Source organism: Macrobrachium nipponense, chromosome 1, assembly GCF_015104395.2.
Source record: "Macrobrachium nipponense isolate FS-2020 chromosome 1, ASM1510439v2, whole genome shotgun sequence".
Lineage (NCBI taxonomy): Eukaryota > Metazoa > Arthropoda > Malacostraca > Decapoda > Palaemonidae > Macrobrachium > Macrobrachium nipponense.
The window spans coordinates 181,052,842-181,072,776 of record NC_087200.1 but is presented as its reverse complement, the minus strand read 5'-3'; positions in this window follow the sequence as shown (position 1 = coordinate 181,072,776).

The window sequence follows — 19,935 nt, the reverse complement described above, 5'->3', positions numbered from 1 at the left end:
CTACGATATGATGCTTATTCTAAGAAAACAAGCATTGACAAGGCCAACTCGTTCCAGCATAACCATAGATAAGGTTAGTGTGACATTATTGTCACATAAGATTTTTTCCTTGACAGTTTTTGGAGTTACACTCTGATTTTACTCAACATAGGTCTAATGAGCTGCTGCCGTCGAAACCAACTGTCGTAACGTATATACCGAGGAAAGGGCTTGGGAGAAAAGAGGCGATCCTTAATTTAACGGTTTTTAGTAGGGAAAATATGCTGTATAACTGTTCTTTTTAATGTAAATGTTCAAGAAAATCATACACTAGTACGTTGTCATGTCATTCTTAATTTTTTTTTTTCACTGCTAATTTCCATTGAATATTGATTAACTATATGCCTGTGATGGCCGCGCATGGTAACACTGCATCCCGGGCTTTAAATAGTTACGCTTTGTGTAAGTTTTAGGTAAATAAAAGGATATCTGGGTATACATTTGCAACTGAAAAATGTTTTAATAATTTACTGTATGCGAATTACACCGTTAATATTCGAAATAGGACATTATTTAAAGCAGTGTTACCATGCGCAAACACCACAGGCGGATGGACAGACGGAAAAAAAAAAAAAACAAGAGTATAGTCAGCTCTAAGATTCATTCAGAAGTCCACATGCTATGGGATGATTTCAATTTCTTATGAAATATGGTCACTTTATTAATATATGTGGTTATATATAGCTTGTCTTCAACGGTGCTTAAATTAACCTTAACTGGTTTAGTGAAATTTTTTAACTTGGTGGGCGTTTCTATGTCAAGCTTGCCAACATGCGTCAGAGAAGACGTATTAAATTAAAAGTGCAGAATTTACAAATAAAATGTATTTCTAGAGTTTCAGGCCTAGTATAGGGTCTTTATTTTTTGTCCTAAAATTTTAAGCCCATGACGTATTCTTGGCAGGTGTGGTACATTTTCGTACGTAAACAAGGCACCTTTTATGTATTGCCAAAGTAAAGTGTCCAAAATTCCTATAATTTGTCAAGAGTGCTCTCAAAATACAATTGAATTATCATCGAAATACTTTTATTTTTTTATAAAATGCATTTTTTAACAAAGTTTCTTCATTATTACAATTTTATTTGCAAGATGGCGATGACTAAACAATAGCTTTTTCGTCGTATACATTGCTTAAGCAGATGCGAGTTAGGATTCTATTTTATAAATCAACCTCAAAGTTTCTTTAAACTAAGCGCCCAAGAACATTCACGAATTGCAAATCCAGTAAGTCAACCAGTTTTGATAAAGGATGACGGTAAGTCGCCATTTCTCTTGGTAAGTCTCCATTACTCATCGTTGAGATTTTTCACCTGTAAAAGTTGGCTTTTTTATACATACTAATACTCACCTATACACGGTTTTTTTTTTTTTTTTTCAGCTGTCCATCCGCCTGTGGTTTTTGCGCATGGTAACACTGCGCCCTGGGCTTCAAATAATATCCTATTTCGAATATTAACGGTGTAATTCGCACACAATAAAATATTAAAAAACTTTTCAGTTGCAAATGTATGGCCAGATATCCTTTTATTTATCTAAAACTTACACATAGCGTAACTATTTAAAGCCCGGGATGCAGTGTTACAGAGTCCCACGTTGGCCGAGTGGACTTCGCACTCGGCTACTAATTCGGTGGTCCGAGTTCGATTCTCGGCCCGGCCAACGCGGAACCAGAGGAATTTATTTCTGGTGATAGAAATACCTTTCTCGATATAATGTGGTTCGGATCCCACAATAAGCTGTAGGTCCCGTTGCTAGGTAATCAAATGATTCCTAGTCACGTAAAAATATCTAATCCTTCGGGCCAGCAGCCCTAGGAGAGCTGTTAATCAGCTCAGTGGTCTGGTAAAACTAAGATAAACTTACTTTGCAGTGTTACAATGCGTAACCACCACAGGCGGATGGACAGATGGGGGAAAAAAATAAAGTATATACTTAATTGCATAGATATCCTTATAAAGACTGATGGATTGTATGTATGCACGAAAGTATGAAACATTTCCAGTGTCGAGAAACTATATATACATTATTTCTGCTGTCTAATATTCATTTGTTCACTATGGCAAACACCACGACTATAAACGTGATCGAGTTTTTTTCCCCTCGTGCGTGTATGTGTATATTTTAATTACTAACACGTATCTTCAGGTTTCCATAAACATAGCAATTCCAGTCTGCCACAGAAGGGAAATTGTGCTTTGATTTTTATTGGGTTGAAATTGTTGGTTGACTTCCTGAAAGCTAATTGGCCATCGTCATCTTAGTTTGTTTTTCAAGGTTCCTTATTTTTCAAGGTTCCTATACGTCCATACAGGCCCCGCCCCACTTTCCATTTGACATTTGTAGTCGATAGTTTTCTTGGAGAGTAGTTCTTTGTGTCACATCTAATTGAATAGTCCTGCCTTTATTTGTTTCTTGGTTTTCTTCATTCTTTACATCTTTTACACTTCTGAACAACTTATTGCATAGTCTATGTGACGTCGCCAAAAGTACGTTGGGAGGCTACGACTTTGTAAGCAACTGCTAAAATGAAAGACTGACATTGCTATTCTTTCGTCGTCAGCTCAGAAAATGTGTCTGAGACGAGTTATTATCTTAGAGGGAGAGAATATAAGTATGACAATATTTTAGTTTAAAGCTAGTATAGTGATCTAATATATTGCCATAAAATCCTAAAGTATTGGGTAAACATTGCAGGTCGAGTTCAAATCTGAACGTAAACAATGCAACTTTCGTTCATTGGCAAAATGAAGTCTACGAAATGCCTTACTACTAGTATACGTTTGACGATTTCTATAAAGATACACAATTATTGATACCTAAAAGCTAAGAATATTATAGATATATAATATCTTTAAAAATGAAATATTAGAAATTTTCGTGCATGAAGACGATAGTAAACAATAGTTTTTTCACGATATACTCGCGTACAGTTGATGAGAGTTGTTAGCCTTCTAATTTTTAAATCTGCCCACTTCCACGGCTAATGATTCAGTGATCCAACTTCGACAAAGGGCAGGTGGTGTGTTACTTTTGCTGTAATCAAGTTGATTTTTTCTTTTTTTATGCATTCATATGGTTTCATAGATATCTCTTTTAAGCCTGGCATATCGTATGCACCGTAATATACAGTCATTCTCGCAAAAAGTATCAATGCATATTCCTGTCATGTTGTAAGAGAAAATGTTAACTTTATCAATAACTGGTTCAGTCTGATGCAAAAGTTGAATTGTTTGTCTGTTACCTGATATTGAAATTATTCGCTGATTTCTGAGAAAAAATAATGGATCATTTTTACTCTTGTTCCAGTCCTCATTTGGAATGCCAAGCAGACCCTTTCAATTTTCATTGGTAGTGTGTAGTTTCTTGGACAACTCGTTCTTCGTGTCACAGCTGTTGTAAATACTCAGTATTTAAGGTGCCGTGTAGCCAGAATCTTTTGACAGGGAGGAGATCCTAAGAAATAATTAAATTTAAAAACGAATTCGCCATTCATCTAACTCAGTTGTTGGCCCGTGTCTGGAGTGCACTGATAGTACTAAGTTTCATTCAGATTGTGAAGTTCACATGTTACATGTGATCTAATTATTCCGGATTTCGCTGACTTTCCAAGCTACTGGATGAAGCCTTCAGTTTTTAGGTAAAGTGATTGATGTTTGAACTTGGTGCCCTTGTTCCTTAACAATTGCCAACCTTTGACCCTTTCAGAGACGAAGACATAAATTCAAGAAAACACATGACAGATTATTTACTTTCGAAAAGAAAAGTTATAATATTAAACGTATCCCTCGAGTTTCAAGCTTTTCATAATGATTCATTATTTGACTTTAAATGTTTATTATACTACATCACTGTGGTAGACGTGGTACAATTATGTACAGTTGGACACAGGTTTCCCTGGTACACCGTCTTGCGAGACTTCGAAAAATTACATGGTAAAAGTGTTTACTGAGGGAGATGGGGGGAAGAACCCCTTCTCTGCTAACAAGAATTCCACCAATAAGTTCTGGAGTTCGTTTGGTGGGCGGAGTTATTAGGAATGGTTGGAGAGACACACACACACACACACACGGAGTAAAAAAGATCTGAGCAGTTTATATCGTTGTAATGAAGATTGTTGTCTCACTTGTAATGTAGGTTTGTTTATTAACGTTCCATTTAACTTTCGGCCAAGACGTTATCTTACAACCGTGTCTATTATTATATATCGGTCATATTCATTACACAATACTTAAAATTGATCAACATTTTAAAGTTATATTGGTATAGCCGAAAATCACGAACATCATAACAGGATAGTTTAACCTTATCACGTAAGCCAAGTTTACAGCATTGGTTGCAGTGCGTTTTCTCTCTCTCTCTCTCTCTCTCTCTCTCTCTCTCTCTCTCTCTCTCTCTCTCTCTCTCTCTCTCTCTCTTATACTAGCTAACTTAAATACATCTCTCTCTCAGCTATACTAGCTAACTTACGTGATAAGAAAACCCCTGCGCTCAGTATGGCAGTTCTGATATGTCATTAGTGTATTCAGGAGAGGATCAGTGACCCAATAATATCGAAGATTGCCCTTCCTGACAATACCCATAATCATAGCCAAAGCAAAGAAATTTCTCATCTCTGATACTGTAATGTCATAAACTCTTGTTCCCTTGAGTGTTCGCTTGATATATTACCCCATTTCATAACATGAAATTAACGATTGGATCTCTCTACATTCAGTTCCATTATAGAATTATTAAAAATAGAATAAAAAAACTTTATTCCTGATATACTACCATCAAAATCGAAGGTGTGCGGCAAAAAATTATCGCCACCAATCCTTTGCCACACAGGATTAGCTGGTTTGACGTTTCTGACAACCTCCTAGGCCACCCTTACCTCCCCTCCCCCGCGCAGTTCATACAAATGGAAGACGAGCAGTGCAAACGGCCAGCAAGACTTCTAATAAGGCACTAAGTAATACAGAACCAATATCGATACAATAAGCTATGAAGGCGCACAAAATTAAAAACTTAAGAACGTCACATGACGTAAACAACATGTGTGGGACGACTTCTGCAACACGTCATATGACGTGGTTGACCTTTTAAGGGTTAACTGTTGTTTTTTCTAAAATTATGTATGCACTGATATATTATAGACTATATATTTCGTTGACCTCAGGTGATAGTTGAAGTCATTTGAGCTTTCCTTAGTGGCTGACATAAAGAGAGTATCATCTACTGAATTGACAGTTACCTTTTAAAATGTCTCACAGAGCATATGACCCCTATACTCAGAAACGTCAACGACAGCCAAAAAATATGCCACATATAACTTAGGTTTCACACCAAAGATACATTGAAAATATCAGTAGGATATAAAGCATTACATTTCAAATAATGGAAACTATTTTAATAGACTTCAAGAAGCTAATAAGCGAAAATAAGTGGCGAAGTATCATATCTGTATCGGCCACACCACAGAGAACAAAGTATACAGGTAAGGCAATTTGCCAATACTGTTACCGACCTCACTGTATGATAACAGTGCTCAGCAAGTCATTCAGTTCTATAATTCAATACTGTTAACAAGAAACGGCGATTAGGAAGATTACTGCAATACTCTCAATATTGTATGGAGGCATTATGCCTTTTTTTTTACAGATACTTCGAATATTATATCAAGAATATCATGGTTATAATAAAACTTGTTGTGAATTATGTTTATTAAAACATATAATCAAATAACTAGCGAGAACAAAATTAGAACATTTTAGGTCCTATTACAAAAAATATAACATTTATATTATACAATTGAATACCTTGACCATCCACCCTCTCTCTCAGTCACTTCCCTCAATCTGTCGGGCATCGAATGAACAAGGTTGAAAATTTGCTGCGGTCTCCGTCTACAAATTTTCCACAGAGTTGATGTGAGTCATGAGTTGCTGTGTTGTTCTCTCATGTTCCATTTTCCATGTGTTCACCATCTGGGCCCACACGTGTTCAATCACATTCATATCTGCTCCTTTGCTCGGCCATTCAAGAAGAAGCAGGTTATCCTGTCTGCAAACCACGCTTGAACAACGTGAGCAGTGTGAACTGGATGGGCCCTGGTGGGAAGGGAAAATTCCTTTCTCGTAACGAAGGAAAGAAGGAGGTTTGCAGCAGCTCAACATACTTAGCTGCTGTAAATCGTCCCTCGATACGGAACACATCACCCATACCATGCAGACACACCCAGCCTCATACGTTGCAGGTGACATGGCCAGATCGAACCACCTCAACGATGTTATGTGGTTCATATCTGAATGAGAGAAAAAAAATGGGGGTGTATAATATAAATCATATATATATGTATACCTTTGGAGAATTTAAATTCTCAGTGATGAACAACACTGAAAGAATTCTATTGTGTAATTATTTATTTAATATATTATATTTGAGGAAAAAGAGCAAATTATGCCACTGTCCCTTACCTAATATTTATCTCAGAAATAGCACTCTTATTTATGTTAACTCCCTTTGTATATTTTGACAGTCCACTTCCGTGGAACAAAATCTGAAGATTAATAATTAATATAAAGAAGAATGCAATTGATAATTGATGCAAGTAAGGATTTTCCTTATCATACTGAGTTCTATTTGTTCCCCAACAATGCAGCTTCCCATGCGATGTGGACGAGAAGCACTTCTTGTTAGTAAAGATGACCCTGCCCCAAAAGTCCAAACACTTATCAGCATGACGTTGGGCAAAATCAAGCCTTCCCACCTTATGTCGCTCCGTCAAGAGCTCCTTCGTCGCTGGAGTTCTGTGATGAATCCCAGCAGTTTGGAGTCTGCGTTGTACTGTCATCGATGACACTTCTAATCCAAGGTCTTCATGAATGGCCTCGGCGTTGGTCAAGGGTTGCTCTCGAGCCGCCCTGATAATGGCGTCATCCTCAGCTGGGGTGGTTTTCCGTGGACCCCCCTGGCCTAGCTAAGAGAACATATTATCTTAAATTGTTAACTTATAATTTATATGGATTGATCATAATTTAGTAAACAAGGCTGTATATTTTTGTTTACAAAAGCATATCAAATAGAACGAGATTACATATATTCATAATATTCTCAATTTGGTTGGTGGTTATTAAAACTGTAAATCATTCCCAAACCATCACTGAAATGACATTTAATAAATAAACTATAGCTATCAAAAGATACACAATGACTGTGACGGGGTGGGCACAAAAATAAAATGCTCTTATAGGCTTAATTTTACCGAGACAACTCAATCGACTATCTAACTTTGTTCATGGTCGAGGGCGGCAAGGACCAACAACCCACCGGTGTGGAATCATGGAGGTGCACCTGAAATATTACTGTGGTGTTGGAATGGCTGTGGATATCTGTAGTCTAACCAAAATTATAATAGCGAGACGAAATACATTTAAGAAAGAAACTTTCATATTAAATAAGCAAGATTAAATAACCATGAACAATGTAACATATCCACCAATCATTCAGCATTAACAACTTACGCAAGTCGTTCAAGTTCCCAACTTCCCACTCTCCTCCCACCTTCTTATCCACAACTGTACCGTGGTGGGGGACACCAACATCACGTGCAATGGCTCGTATCGAGAAACCATTGTCGCGTAAAGTGACAATTCCTCCTTGCAGCGCCAGATTTGTGTCCCTTCGATTCATGGTGAGTGGTTATGAAGTCTGACCCATTTAAAATTCCTGCTGACGACCTCACCTCCGTTGGGATTCAGACTCCGTTTCGAGTCGAGTAAAACAATACCATGATTCATATATCATTATATCGTTCCTTGATTGTAGGATTAGCCAATAGGGATCATAATCACCATGGTATGAAATAAAGATACTACTGTTAAATATATGCTCACATAATTATTGTTCCTGTTAATAATTACATTGAGAACTGAATACTCGTCGAGCACTGCTTCGTAAAATGAGCTCGGTAAAAGTGTTCGCGAATTCTCTAACCTATTTCTCTGTAAGATTCGTATAAGTACGAGATTTTGCTATAGTGTACTACACCAGTACCGTAATTTATAAGAGTATCATGAATCACAAATTATAAAGAATAGACACTTGTCCTGTACGAAGAGGCAAAAGGCTCGATTAGCCAGAAATGGATATGAACATAACAGTATAAAAGAAAAAACTTCGCCTGCCCTCTCCCTCTACCCCCACTTCCACCCCCTTCCTCTTCCGTCCCTCACCTCTCCTCCCCCTCCTTTCTCTCTCTCTCTCTCTCTCTCTCTCTCTCTCTCTCTCTGAATGTTACTTCAGTTTAAGTATATTTTGTACGATTTTTTTATCTATCCATCTATCTAATCTAATAATAATAATTTACAATATTGTTTATATCTAACGATTCACTCGGTTGTTACCTGCCAGCAAGGCTGGCATTACGGTACGGTACGGCGCGGTTGATATTTAGCTTATGTGTACTGTACGGAATTACGCAACGACAATTTTACCAAAGTACGGTACGGTATAGTTCAGGTACGGAAAAAATGTGCAAATTCCGTACCGTACTACCTTACCTTAGGCATGGATATATTACTTTTGGTCTACGTTGAAAACAAGGGAACGATATTAATTAATTATTGATAATAAGAACCAGTAATATAGCATTTTTTTAGTTTTTTACTATTATTCTTAGCAGCAGTAGTAGCAGCTATTACTATTTTTATCTTAAGGTCAAATTGTTTTTTTCTTTCTTTAGTGACTATTGACTTGGGTAAGGAGTAATAAATGATTAGTCAATAATTAGAGTGAGTGAGAGATATCTGCATGTATGGTGGAGTAGTAGAACGATAGATACTGTGATTGATGGTAAAGCTACTGTTATACTTGTGTTTGGTTACCTCCTTCGCAATCTTCATTTGGACTCAGGGCATCAGCCATATGATTGTATTACGAAGGTGAAGAAGAGATGGCCGCCTAGGAACATAACTGTCGGCATGGTAGCAGAAATCCGTTTGTCACGCAACTTTTCAACTTTTTTTCTTTAGCAAAGAGAGAGCCGCCAATTGCCTACAGATTGGTTAGAATAGGTAACTGGTTACAGTTGCTCTTTGTGTTACAAATAAAAAATGAGCATTTTTACCGGACATTCATTTAAGTTAAAGCCTTGATTACACCGAAAAATTATAGCAAAATCTTGTACTGATACCAGTCTTCATTACAGTGGTATTGACCAAAAACGTGACTGCACTGTCTGTGAAACCCACAGTAAGAGAGCTTTACCAATTACAAATGAACATTACCTTTTATCTGAAATGTTTTTAATTATATGTTTTAAAGTTAACTGTAATTGCGGTTGTTTTTTATTTATACTTAATGGTAATTGTAATTGTAACTGAAAAGTTCAAATAATAAAGTACTTTATTTGAAATTGTCATCCTAGAGCAGCCCTCTTACTTTTCGAGAACTCATCTTGACCAAATGCAATAGAGAGATGTTTTGAGCCGCTACCCAATTTATTTATTATATTGTTAAGGGAGAATCTTAACAAGCTAGCTACCAATTCTAAAAAAATTTTTATTCCATTTATTTCCTTTTTTTGTGCAAAAAGTTTTGTGAAATTTTTTTCCCTATATATAAGTGTTGTATTTCAGTATTATTGAAGTTGTAATTGTAATTCGATAACAGGTCAGGTAATTATGATTCTAATTGTAATAGACATAAAGTAAACGTAAAGTAACCAGCTTATATTACATAAGATATGCGACAGTAGCTACTTTATACGAAATGGATGAGCATAAAATAATGGGAACAAAAATAAAAAAAAATTTTATGCATACATGGGAGAAAACTGATTAGAAATTCAGTGATTTTTCCACTACACTTCGGCTTCTCTCGGGGCACCTGTGAATTGTTCAATCTTTAATAAATCGACTTTATCTTTCTCGGGATCTATGCGGTTCTGCACCCCTATTTGGCCAGGCAACCAGTTCAAATCCTCTCGACCTTGAAACCATTCCTGGACTATTCTGGCCGTATGGATGGGGTAGCCATCATGAATGAAAATGACAGGACTAGGTGGAAAGGGATAATTCCGCTGGTGAAGTGAAGGGATGAAGAAATCCTGAAGAACTTTACATATACCATGTAAGGAAATCCAGGCCCACACGTTTACGGTTACAAGCCACTCCTGGCCACTTCGTAAATGTTTCCTCGGGGGTATCCGAAGGAAAACAATCTAAAATTTTTACAATTTCCGCGTTGCTTTTCGTAAAAGGGAAAATAATGATATATCGTTTGGGGAAATGTAATGCTAAGTAACAACCCTTGCATTAGGATAATGTTTATTCATCTATGAGGATTAATACTTATTACAAGTTTGCCTCCTCCAACCTCTTATACACTAAAACAGCTCGAAAGCTGATTAGTGGAATTCACGTTAAGAGAGGAACAGCACCACCTTTAGTAAACAGTGTTACAAACAGACAATTAACAATGACAGTAATGACCTGAGATGTTGCAATGCCAGTAACAGCCAATCAATCAATCAGTCCCAGTAATCGTGTGATTTAATATATCACTTTGTTCGGTGATAACGATATCACTGCTACAGCACCTCTATTACACGCTAACAAGTTTGTCGCCCAATCATGGCTAGACTGAGGTGTTGTATAAATTTTAATAGGGGTTCTGTCCTCTGCTAGTAGTATTCGTTATAGTCTCCAAATGAACAGCAACATATTGTTCTCCGGGGGCAGATGGTCGCTCTACGAGAAAGTGGGCTTTCAATAGGTGCTGTTGCACAGCGTCTTGACGTCTCCCCTACAACAGTAAATAAATAGAAAAGGAGGCAAGCATATACTGGGAAATTGACCGACTTTAGCTAGCATTTATTTATTTCATTTATTTATTAATTTTTTAAAGTATAAACCTTATAAACCCGTGAAATTATGAAACCTAAATTACAGTTGCCTTGGTCCTGTTGAACTCTAATAGTGATTCTTTCTCTTTACTTCCCAGAATACCAAATAGCGTTTCTAAACTAAGTAAACAGCTAGTTAATCTTGATTATCTAGGTATCTGCTGTTCAATTACCGCATTTCAGTTCGAAGACCTCCACCACGCATGACCACCCGTTAGGATAACGACGACATTCGACAAGCAGCATAAGAAGATTCTTTTACCAATACTATTGCTATTTGTGAACGTCTGCCATTAAATGTTTAGGCTATGACGGTGCGAAGACGTCTGCATGAGGCAAGAATACCTCATAGAATTCTTGCCAAGAAGGAATTTCTCGGCATCGTGCTGATAGGCTCGCCTTCGTCCAACAGTTTGTGGGGGAGGATATGGAATTTTGGTCTCGAGTCGTATGCAGTGACGAAAGGTCTTTTACTAGCAGAAGTCACGGCAGAATACATAACTGAAGACCGAGTAATATAAGGCGAGTTTCTAAAATCATTAATATCAGTCAGACTATAATAATTATAAGCAAGGGTAATATTATAATCAAAAGATAATAATTTTGTCAATAACCATGTATTTTCCGCTAATTGAATTATATTGCCACGAGAAGTGTGAAAATAAAAATTCTTCATTGAAAACACCCCATTAGTTCTACTATGGGCAGCTTTCAGGCATTAAGCAAATACATTATTAATGTTATGAATAATCACGTAGGCAAACTTATAATATAGAGTACAGCCTGTTTACTAAATTAAAGAATATCATATCATAACGGACTGTTGCAGATCAAAGTTAATGCTATTATAAGTATTAATCCTTGCAGATGAATAAACATTCTTAACTTATTGCAAGGGTTGTTACTTAGCATTTTATTTCCCCAAACGATATAGAATTATTTTCCCTATTACGAAAAGCAAAGCGTAAATTGTTAAAAATTAGATTTTTTCCCTTCAGATACTACAGAAGAAATTTACGAGGTGAACCAGGAATGGGCATGTCACAGTAAACGTGTGGAGGCTCACTGGTGAAAAATACATTGAAATTCTTCAGGATTTCTAACTTCTTTCACTTCAACAGCGGAATTATTCCTCCCCACCTGCTCCTGTCATTTTCATTCACGACCGCTGCCCCATCCATACGGCCAGAACAGTCCAGGAATGGTTTCAAGGTCGAGAGGATCTGCAGTTGCTTGACTGGCCAAGTAAGGATACAGACATGAACCTCACTGAGAATATTTAGGCTAATTTGGTAAAATGTTGGGAGCCTGAGAGGGAGAGGAGACCAGATCAACTTATGAACCTCTGGGAACACAATGGAAACTCTTCCACAACCGACCACAGATCGTCAGAAACCATGAATCTTCTATGCCTAACAGATTGCAAGAGGTGATCTAGAAGGAAGGTGGCTGACTTCTCACAATATATTAAAAATAAATGTAAAAATTGAGTGTGTATATTTGGATTACCCCATGGCTTCCGCTGAACTTCCATGTCGTATGATGTAAAAAAAAAATATCGTAAACAGACCTATGCATATCGTTTAGCTCCAGGTCACGATTATTATTTTTATTTATTAGAAAGGTGATTTTGATATTTTAAAGGAGTTCAAAATCTAAAGGGAATTTAGCTATCCTGATTTTTTTCTTAAAAAATTATTTAAAAAGAGAACCCTAGGACAATATCATCACACAACATTTCTCCAAATAGCTCTCTCCACAATGGAAGGGTAAATGACTGAAGGGGCTGTTTAACAATAGAGACGTCTGTTTCTTATCCTCACACGAATGATGATAAGAGCGAAAGGAATTTCTGTCCGTATGACATTAAAACATGTATCACAATTAATATATTAGAAAATATAAGCCAAGTAGATATGTTTATCCATATCATGTAATGATTATTGTGATGAACGGCGTGTAGGGAATAACTTCTACAGTATATTCAAGAGGGAATACAAACCCAACCATGAATACATGAAACCTCTGAATATCAACAATTGTTTATCATTGGCAAACGAATTAAGTTTACCATATGGGAATGGTTAAAAGTTTGCACCAAGTTTGGGAGTCGTCCTTCACTTTCCATTACACGTTGTGGAATTTTCTCTGTCCCTAGTAGTTTCATTTTGATTCCTCAGTAACGTCTAGTCTCTCTCTCTCTCTCTCTCTCTCTCTCTCTCTCTCTCTCTCTCTCTCTCTCTCTCTCCTTTTCATTCTATATGTATTTACAAGAGAGAGTGAGTTTAAGCCAAGCCTTCTTCTTTTAAATGTTGTTGTATTCAGAAAATCTAGAGTACTATAATAAAATTAGGAATAACACTAAAAACACGCAGGCATTAAAGATAAACAAGAAAATATTTCAAGTGGAGCTTTTCGTAAGCCATACACTCTATCCACGAGCATACATAGTACTTCGTCCACTCATCGGGGTCGCAACAGGCCCACCTTACCCCTAATCCCCCACCCATTTCATTTGTAGTAAAGCCAGGCTGAGGACATCGGTACAGCAAAACAAGAAGCTTGTCAGTTTGAATTACATTTTAGAATTCCAAAACCTGTAAGACGGCTTAACAACAAAAACTCTATCCCCGACCACTCCCCCCGCCCCCTGAAAAAATATATATGCATATATATTAGTTTAGTCAAGATTAAAGGGTGTTAATGACATATCAAAACTGAATACTTAGCGCAGTGGTATTTCTAGATGACATGTGCACGTTTAAAAATTAGCTATATGGGGAGAGAGAGAGAGAGAGAGAGAGAGAGATAGAGAGAGAGAGAGGGAGAGAGAGAGAAGACGGGCTGAGAAAAGAGAGAGGTGTCTGGAAGGAGAAGGAGAGAGAGAGAGAGAGACACTTAAAACACGTTCACAGAGTTTTTGGGTATGTTCAATGAAGTGTTGCTGCGCTTCTCTTTATTCCTAATCAAAATTTTTTAATTAAAACATTTTATGTGCAGGATGACGATGAGCAAACAAATGCCTTTTCATTGGTGACTTCTTAAGGCCATGCGAGTTAGACCTCTATTTTCTAAATCTTGCCACTCTGTCTTTAAACTAAGCGCCCAAGTGATTCTACAAACGGCAGTGCGTGAATGCTTTCCCTAGACTCGTGAGCTTCTTGATAATATGAAATAATATTCACCTTGACTTTATTTCATTCAGCTCACTATATAGATATTTTTTGGACTGGTGGATTGTATGCACCACAATATATAACAGTTCCGATTTATAGCAGTTCACACTATATAACAGAAATGGTTAGTTTTTTTCATTCGTGTTTTTTTTCTTTGTATTATCATTATCAACGCGTATCTTCAGTTTTCAATAAACATGGCAATTCCGGTCTGCCATAGAAGTGAAATCATGTTTTACATTATTATTATGTTGAGATTAAATGAGATTGTTGGCTGACTTCCTTAAAACTAATTGGACATCATCATCCTGGTTTACTTTCAAATCGTATTGGGGTCATACAACAACTCTCACCCCCCCCCCCCCCTTTACTTTCCATTTATCAGCTGTAGTTGATAGTCTTCTTGAAGAAACGTTCTCCGTGTCACATTTCATTGAATACTCCTGCTTTTATTTTTTTCTTGATTTTCTTCAATCGTTGCATTCTTTACACTTTTGTGACAATTTATTGCACATAGTCTAGCAGAAATTTACGTGCAAGATAACGACATTTAAACAATAAGTTTCTTTTAATGTACACAATTAAATTGGCTGTGAGTTAGTCCTCTAATTATAAATCAACTTAACTCCACGGGTATCAATCTACTCGCCAAGGTAGCGATGTTGCAGTCTATATGAGAGCTAGGAAACCGAGCCATTTTAAACTTGCTCTGCATTCTTTCATATTTGCTTAGGATTTTTTTTATAATTGTTATTTTGTCAGGATTTCTAGTTTGCTGTGAGATGAAAAAAGGATCCAATACCTATCACTCCATTATTGATCTGTGTGGAGAGCTCTGATGGTTTCAAGTTTCACTTATATTTTGAAGTTCACATGTTATGTGTAGTGTACAGATTCATTCATTCGTCATTCTTTGTATTTGTAGCTAATCTTCAGTGCTACTTGATTAGACATTCTGTGATTAGGCAAAATGATCGACGTTTGAACTTGGTGGTCGTGTCTCTCTCTCATAATTGCCAACCGCCAGACTTCCTAGAGACGAAGACAAGAAAATACGTCAGGGATGATTTGCAATTTTCAAAAATGAAAAATAAGTTGATCAAAGTATTCCTTGGGTTTCAAGCTACTTATATTGGTTTATTATTTATCTAAAAATATTATTATATACTATATGATTTTGGTAGGACTGGTTCAATTATTTACGTAAAGAACGCACCTTTTATGTACTGACAATATGAAGTCACTGAAATACCTTGTTTTAAGATTTCTATCAAAATACAGAATTATTGTTATTTTAATGTATTTAAAATATATATAAATATTAATTATTTTCTGAAATTTTTAAATTCTGCGACATAATTGACGCGAATAAAACAATAGTTATTTCGTGGTGTACGTTGTTGAAATTTATGTAAGATAGTTTTCTATTTTCTAAAACTACCCACAATGTTTTTTTTTAAACTTAAGCGTTCACGAATCCTCCCAGCGCTCCATTTTTGATAAATGGATGACGGTATGTTATTTTAGCTCTCTCTGATGGTTCTAGTACCATTATCCAAGATATAACTCGGGTCATTCTTTCAGGAATAACGCTGCTCTGTTTTGCATAGGATTTCTGTGATTATTGTGCTTGATAGACCTAGGAGATAGACCTATGGCTACCGTCCAGAATTATCCTTTCAACAAAATTGGCTGAATGCAAGCTATATGGGAGCTGGGAAACCGAGCCATTTTAACCTGGCTCTACAGTCTTTCAGATTTTCTTAGGATTTCTCAAAATTGTTATTTTGTCAGGATTTCTAGTTTGTTGTGAGACGATGATAAATGGAGCTGATCGCCATTAACATCACTCCATTGTTGCTCTACATTTCTTTCATATTTCTTTCATATTTTTAAGTTCACATATTACGTGTGCTGAACTGATTCGTTCATGTGTGATTCTTTGTAGTTATAAGTAGTCTTTAGTGCTGCTTGAGTAGACTTTCTGTGTTTAGGTAAAATGATCGACGTTTGAACTTGGTGGCTGCCCCTTTCTCATGAATGCCAATCTCTAACCTTTCTAGGGATGAAGACATAAATTCAAGAAGATACGTCAGAGTTGTTACTATTTAAGAAAACAAAAATTAAAATAACGAAGGTATACCTCGAGTTCCAAGCTACTAATAGTGACTCATTATTTGTCTTTAAAAATATCTTGTATACTATATCACTGTGGTCCGCCTGGCTCGATTATGCACGTAAAGAAGTCAGTTACTGCCAGTACGAAGTCGCTGAAATGCCTTATATTTTTCAAGATTTCTATCAAAATACAATATTATTGTAGTTTTAATATATTAGACAGTAAATCAGATTACATTTTTAAGTAACATTTTAGCTTTCTACAATTCTATGCGATTATCAAAGCTAAGTAAACAATTGTTTTTTCGTGGCATGCATTGTTGAATTTTATGCGAGTTAGTTTTCTATATTCTAAATCTGCCCACAATGTTTCTTTAAACTAAGCGCCCACGAATCTAAGAAGAGCTCCATTTTTGATAAATGAATGACGGTATGTTATTTGAGCTCTCTTCGGTGGTTCTAGTACAAATATACTATATATAACTCGGTCATTCTTTCAAGAATAACGCTGCTCTGTTTTGCAGAGGAATTTTCTGAACCATTGGTCTTCTATTTTGATAGACTTAAGAGATCTATGGCAATTGTCCATAATTATAATTTCAACAAAATTGGCTGATTGCAGTCTACTTTCGAGCTGAGAAACAGACTCATTTATTCAGGATTTCTTATAATTTTGTTACTTTGTCAGGATATCTATTTTGTTGTGAGTCGATAAATGTTCATAAATGCAGTTCATATATGTATATGGACGAAGTCAAAGCTGCTGAAATAAGAACTTATGGTGTATTTGGTTTACTTTGGAAAATTTAAAGCAATATGTCATAACGAAGCGGAAACAGAGATTTAAGCAGCCTAAAAATAGGCGTTTTCTTAGCTATTTGGTTCTCTTTTTTTCTGAGTTACTTACCAACAGATGCCGCTGCACTTTTAGTGAAATATTGCCTACCAGCGATGCCGTTTTTTCTTCACAACATTGGCTTTTAGCAGTGCTACCATAAGCAGTTCTTCTGATTTTTTTTTACGTTATTTATGATTTAATGGTTAGAATGAGGAAAATTTAATAGTTAGAATGCGTATTTTCCGACGTAGAATTATTTTCCGCGACGTAAAAAAAACCACACCACTAGCTTAACGTAAAGTATTTTTGACGAAGAAAAATAAAGGATTTCAATAAAATTCATTTCCATAAATAAGCAGGATATGTTTTATAACTTTATTTTCATAATAAAACATAAAAAGGCAAAGTGAAGAATTTCATTTCTCAGTACCGTGGCCTGTGGTCGTAAAAGCCACGGAGGGTTGCCAGATGTCACCAAAAAGCCACACTAGTAGACGAAATTCCTCAGAGCGGCAACCCTGTTGGCTACTTAAAATGTGATTGTGTTTTTTGAGACTGAGAACAGACCTTCTTACTGCCAGTATTGTTCGTTGGTTGTGATATTGTTTGAGCTCAAGATATTCTCCTGTTTTGCTGTGGGCTGGAAGATAAATGTCATATATAGCTTTTCGTTAGATGAGAACCGCATAATTAGGAGTGTGATAACGTGTTGTAACGTAGCTAATTGTGTCGTTTGGGTAGCGACAGGGAGTTTCGTTGCATGTGGGGTGCCTAAAGAAAATTGTAATATGACGAACAGCCATGCAATGTGACTTTTGTGTTCTCTGAAGAACAGTGATAGGCGCGAGTTTCCCTCTTGGTTAAGGTGATGGTTAAAATTTTGTTCGGTCAGAAGCGTTCACAATGGCACGGGTTACTGAAAAAAAGTCCCAACTTTGGTATTAGTGGAGAAGAGTAAATGGCCCCAACTTCAGTAATTACCGATTTGACATAGGTTTCTCGGGCAAGTGTTTTTGGAGTGGTTGTGTGATAGGGGATCAGCCTCAAGGACCTTCCCCTGGTAACTGTGGTAAGACAGAACTCTCGCCCATGTAACCCGCAGTTAGTGTGTATGTTTTTAGTATGTAACTTCCGAATAAAACTCAGGTTGTAAATTATAATGAAAAGAAATTATCGTATACCGATAACGCTGCCGGGTTAATTAAATGTTACGAATTGGTAACTGGGAGTTAGGTAACTAAACTGAAAATACTTTTAACTGAATTAATATAGCCTATTTCAGACAAACTGAATGAGATGCATATATGTTTAATATTTATGCATATGTAAATGCATGTGTTCACAGTATACTGAGATTACTTTAATTTGATTTTAAATAAGACACCAGTGTAACGACAAACTTCATGTAATAAGTGGGTGTGGCCCCTACTTCGATATTAACTTGGATTAAAGTGTAACCTTTCTTACTTGTACATACGATAAAAACACGACTTTCCAAGGCCTTTCCCCGAGACACGTCAAGTCCGTTAAGTCTCTTGAACAGAGAAAGCGACACGTTAATGATTACATAAATTTGTTCTTGGATTGCAAGAACAAAAGGTTGTAGACTTTAAGGCAACTTGGGATTGCTACACAAAACTGATTCGTATCAATGTTTCAACTGTAAACGAAGGTTGGTAGTTGATAAGATCTTTTAGACTTAAATTTTAAAGATGAAGACTTGCCCGTTCAAGGCTTGACGGATAGCTTTAATTTATTAGTTTTTTACTCAAACTAGGGCTTCAATTCGATAAAAAAAAAAATCAAGAAATGGGGATGGTGGAAAGTACTACACTTCCGGTATTTCGTAGAAATCTGGTGTCTGAAAGTTGTCTAAATAGGCCTATAGGTGATAAGTAATTGTTGAAATAACTGGGTTTGTTTTAAGTTTGTAGTAATTTTCTAATTAAATCATAACGGAAGTTATGCTACACGGAAACATAAGTATGGGAATTCTGTAAAGAGGGAAATCCAAGCTAGTTTCAATTTTGACTAAATCGAATGTCTAAAAAGATGACAATGAATGTAACAAAAAGTTTATACATATCTAAATTTTCGCACTTTTTTTTTTTAGGGTTAATCTTACGTAATGCCTACACTGCAGTGCACTGACGACACTGTTGTGCCAGTTGTTGGAACTGAAGAGAGAGAGCTTTTCAAACTCTTATTAATTACTGAACATTTTTTAGGGCTAAGCTCTTTCTCTTTTACAGGCTGACTTCAATAAAGAAAACTATCTCCGGCAATTAAAGTAATTCTTAGTTTAAGTTTCGTGTGACGAACGCAATGCTCAGATTGTAAGGAGTGTAAACGAACTTGACCAACTTAATATTTTTTTTTTTTTTGGGGGGCGCCGGTTATTTCATAACTGTAGATCTTTGCTTCGGTTTCAAGTTACTGTAAAAATTCACTTAATACCTAAACAGATTAAGTCGCTTGCAAATTTTGTTGAAAACAGGTGTTAATAGTCCTGTTTACTGAAGCAGATTGGCACTCGGGCACTCCCTTTTAGTCCCGTAAGAATTGGAAGTGGGTGGCTGATATGTCCAGCTTCTTGCATAGTGGAGTGTTCTGGAAACTTTGCCTGAGGTGCTGTGATAGCTGTGAAGTTTGTAAAGTGCTGGAGAAAGGCGATTCGATCAGGTAGCAGACTGAAGGTTTATTCGGTGTAACTGAACAGGTGTATATTAATCACGTGAAAATCTGAGGTTACATTGTACAATTGATTATCGAGCTTCATTTGCTTCACATTCTTTTATGGCCCCACTTTTCAGGTTGCTGTTGACCTTGGAATATATAGTTTGCCCTAAGAATTTCCAAGGTTTACTGCGTCTTTCTAC